Below are 5144 nucleotides of genomic sequence, written 5' to 3' on the forward strand. Positions count from 1 at the left end.
TTTTTTTTTTTTTTTTTTTTTTGGGGGGGGGGGGGTAGTCCGTCCTAAAGACAACTAAACAGAGGTTTTGTTGATGTGCATTGTTTTGGCTTGTATTTATAATATGTATAGCACTGTGCTCTTTTCTCTTGATGTGATGAACAAGCATGATGCTATGTTGGGGGCTGAAAGAGGCATTAATCCCCTTTGAACAATAAATAAACAACTTGTTTTAATGTTTAAACGAGTTGTGCTTTCATATTTAAAACACTACTGTCATTAGGATTGTTTCAGAGGAAATTTAGCCCTGTTATTTCACTGAATGAAAGAATAGGTGTTCCCAACCAAAAACAAAAATAAAACATAAGATTTAGGATTTTTGCTACCATAGGATAAATTCAAAGACAGACAATGCATCATATTTCATGAAATCCTCTCAAACAAGTACTAGCTGGTAAAATGAAACACTGGTACATTCAAGTAGGTGGCATAGTCTGAAATGTGAATATTAAGTTTATCTAACACAGAATACAAGGCTTCATCTCCACATCTGTCCACACCGTCTTAAAATGCAGCATTATTATTCCAGTTCTGCATGTGACTGCAAAGAGTCACTATAAATGCCATGGTTCATTTTGGGAGTTCCACCAGAGTGTGGCTTGAATTATCATTTTAGTGGTTCAGAGTACCACATTTCACTTATCTTTCGCCATTCTAAACAAATGCAGAAACCATTAGAGGGAGTTCAAGCAGCTAGCTTACCATAAATGGAAGCAATAATGTTTTTTATAATATATAAATATATAAAATAAGTATTTTAACTGTAAGTCACATGGACAACTGCTAGGTATTATAAGGTCATTAAGCCATTAAAAGTGCCCTTTGGTGACACATCAGACTTGTTCCTCTTACCATTTTTGCATGTCTGTCTCTGTCTCCCTTTGTCCCCTTCTCTAGTGTAATTGAGCGAACATTTTTTTTAAACCATCAGGGGAACTCCATGTTTAGTTTCCACCGTTCATTTATGTGCTCTTTTTTTCTTTTCTTTTTTTGGCCTGAGGCCTACACTAAAATTAAAAACTAAGAAAGAAGTGAAAGTCATATTTTCACAGCATGACTTTCCCCTGGAAACAAGTCTCAGTTGCAGTTACATGTGAACCAGCCTTCTGCCGAGGTTGTTTCAGGGGTAGTCTTGTTGTTACTTGATACTTTATACTTCCTGATTGTAGACAGACACTTTTGACTAATGATTAATTACATTACTATAACTATTGGAGCATTTGTTCTGTTTCAAGTATAATTGTGAGCTATTTCACATAACGGATATTGAAATATAGTAAACAAGAAAAAATAATAGCTGGATTTTAAAAAAATACCTCATTTAAATCTGTATATATGTTTGATTATTAATACTGTGTGCCATACCTACATGACCACGACTGTTCTGCAAGGTGTACGTAAACTTATGACAACATGCGTATTTAAAACTGACCTGACCATGGGGGCTGTTACATAGATGAAGAAAAGCGGGGATTAAAGTCCAAGACCTGACTTGAAATAGCCTAACAAATCAATTGGGACTAAAGCGGTTTCATAAACGACAATTTAAGTTCACGCAATTTCACTAATTTACGGTGCCCGAGAGAATTCAACGCACTGCAACTTAAAAAAACACATGCAAATAGAAAAAACACCAGCAAATTAAGAAAACGTCTTCATCAGTTTGACAACACACTTGTTACAAATCCTCACAACGCAAACACAAATACAAAAATGTGCTGCAAATCCTCACAACACATGCAAATATAGAAACGCACTGTAAATCCTCACAACACACAACCAAATAAGAAACGCGTTGCAAATAGCACGAACCACAACAGAAATGTTTCAAGGGGACCCCAAAAAGTGATGGACCCGGCTGGGATTTGCTTAATTGTGCGGTGGCTATTGGCTTGTTAAGTCGTGACGTAACGATTCTGTTTCCGGGTCCAAGCCTCTACAGCGCTAGCTAAAATCTCTTGTATTTTCTATATGCCGCAGTGCTGTGTCCCTTGTTGTTTGAATCGATCTGAGTTCAAAAAATCTACGCAGATGTCATTCTACCGATTTCCTTGCAATGAGAAAGAGAAGAAGAAGTGGCTGCAGTTGATAAGGTAAGTTATATTCTTAAACGAACAAACAAAAAAGGGAAAAAAATGACGCGAGTTGGTGCTAACTAGACTTGTGCCGGTATTCGGTAATGCGATATATCACGGTAATGAATATGCACGATATTGTTATCGTGGGCACTCCTAAATACCGTGAATAATTATATATTACAAATTATTCCGAATTTTGAATGCATTTTAAGAATACTTTTCCCATCAACTGGTCAAAATGCACAACACCGCCGTATGCTGCATGAAAGATGCGTGCGCACTCTGATGTAAACAAGCGCGGACGAGAAGCACATGGCGGAACATGTGAGAGACGCTCTGATTTAAATTTCAATATCGTGATAATACCGCATACCATGATAAAAGCATTAGCAATTAATCGCAACATGAAAATTTGATACCGGCATATCCCTAGTGCTAACATTACCACATTGGTCTCTATAAACTATTGGTTATAATGATTATACAAAGTATCGTTACATACAAACAATATTAACTTAAAATATGTATAGCTTACTAAAACATTAAGTGGATAATAAAACATTAAAACATTTCTGATAAGTTATGCAACTGATCAGAGTAAATTAATACTGAACTGACTAGATAGATAGATAGATACATAGATAGATAGATAATACAGAATATGCATACAACACAGATGCATATTCAACACTTATATGCATATTCAGTGTGTGTGTGTGTGTGTGTGTGTGTGTGTGTGTACACACACACACACTGAATATGCATGTAAGCCAAGTCAGAAAGTCAGCTTTATTTATAAAGCACTTTGTACAATATAGAATGGCACTCTGTAAACAAGCGCGGACGTGAAGCACATGGCGGAGAACATGTGAGAGACGCTCTGGATGAAAGCGCACTTTCACTCTCTGACAGCAGATGGCAGAGCTTTTAGTTTTGAATGATGTGTGTAATGTAGAGAACTGTGTTTAGAGTTTTGCAAAAAGTTTGTTTTACAATATCTAACTGAGTTTAAAGCAAGTACTGTGCTTATAGTTTTGCAGACTTGGTCTAAAAATTAGGTATATGAATGAATGGTTCCCCTAAGTGGGCCTCAAGTATCACTTTTAGTGTGTAAGCAATTTTTAAAAACTGTAATATTGTATCTGCAGTCTGCAGTTTCAGTTTCCCTTTGTAAATGATCAATATAGACCAATGTTTCTCAACACAGGTCATGAAGACCCCCCCAACACTGCACATTTTGCATGTCTCCCTAATCAAACACTCCTGATTCAACTCATCAGGTCATTTGAAGAAACTGTAGTTCCTGAAATGTGTGTATCAGATAAGAGGACACATGCAAAATGTGCAGTGTTGGGGGGTCTCCAGGACCTGGGTTGAGAAACAGTGATATAGACAAATATATTTGCAGATATTTAATGTTTTCTCCTTGACACGCAGGCGCAGAACACACATGCTAGTTAACAGTCATCTGTAGTCCTTTCGGTGTGTTCACACACAGCTTTTTTGCACCGATGCAGGCGACAATACAAGTCAAGAGAGTTCACTTTGACAGTTCTAGTTTAACTAGCATTTGAGTTTTTTCTAATGCACTTCCTTACCATAATGGGTTCTTTACTTGCCCAACTGTGGCTGTCTCAATCTGCTGCTTCTCCTCATCTGTGACAGCAAGTGATGACAGAACATAAAGAGCCTTGTCTTCTGCTTGGGCATAACCTGGGCAAGTTACCAGCCCATCAAATGTCTTGACAGGGAGAGTCTAAATTTAAAATGTTAAGCACATGGTGTCAGATATTTACATTAAAAAAATGATTTTCTTGTACTGTAAGTCAATGAGTTTTCAGATAGGTGTCCACAGTGCATAAAAAAACAACAACTTTAAAGCACACAGTCTGTGATTTGCAAATGATAATATACATATCTGTAGTTTACGTCACTTGTCAAACCAAACTTGTCAAATTTTTGTGTAAACTAAAGCTACACTTTACACCAGTGTGACACTCCTGGTTCAAACTATAAGAAATATGAAACTTCTGACATTAAACAAAAATTAGTGAGTTTGAGCTTTACCCTAGCTAAATTGTCATTGATGTAATGCAGTGTACTTGTGTCCTCCATGTTACCAGAAACATTACATCAAAGAACAAAAAAACTAATCTGTACCTGAGGTGTTTCTGGAGTCAAAATCCACCCCACAGCCCAGTAAAACGACCAAGTTGTGAAAAAGATGCCAGTACCCATTCCTTGTCCTCCTGGCTGACAGGTCTTTTGATTCAGCTGAAATAAAAATATAAATTGGATAGTAAATTCATAGTTATTGAGATGGGAATAATAATATCTCCACTTAACAGCATTTTAAAATACATTAAACTGGAAAACCATTATTATTCTTTTTTGTTTGTTTTGTATTTTTTTATTAAATAAATGCAGCCTTGATGAGCATAAGAAACTTATCTGTTTCGACATTTTTTTTTGTTTCACATTTTTTATAACTGCAGTACAAGATTATGATATGCATTATTTGAATGCTTGGCCAAAGAGATGTGTCTTTAATCTAGATTTAAACAGAGAGAGTGTGTCTGAACCCCGAACGTTATCAGGAAGGCTATTCCAGAGTTTGGGAGCCAAATGCGAAAAAGCTCTACCTCCTTTAGTGGATCATTTTGACCAAGTGGGGACCTGGACGTGTGTGTGTGTTTGAGCTCATTCTCAGCAGCGTCCCTGTAGGCCGGAGCAGGAACTGTAAGGGCCAATTCACACACGTCGTTCACACTCCTCTATTGTCTGAATGCCTGCTGTTCCAGAGAGGCTCTTCTAAACTCTTAAAACATACCTATTCGCGAACATCCAGGAGGACCTGATTACAGTGAGGCAAAATAATGTCTGAATTATTAGCATTATTATTTCACTCTAATGCTAAATACTGCAGGACAAATACTATATAAATTAAATTTGTGTGTGTTTGTGTACATCTACACACACACACACATGTATATATATATATATATATATATATATATATATATACAT

The sequence above is a fragment of the Sinocyclocheilus rhinocerous genome, unplaced genomic scaffold (genome assembly GCF_001515625.1).
Source record: "Sinocyclocheilus rhinocerous isolate Xijiao unplaced genomic scaffold, SAMN03320098_v1.1 scaffold8568, whole genome shotgun sequence".
In the NCBI taxonomy this organism is placed as follows: Eukaryota; Metazoa; Chordata; class Actinopteri; order Cypriniformes; family Cyprinidae; genus Sinocyclocheilus; species Sinocyclocheilus rhinocerous.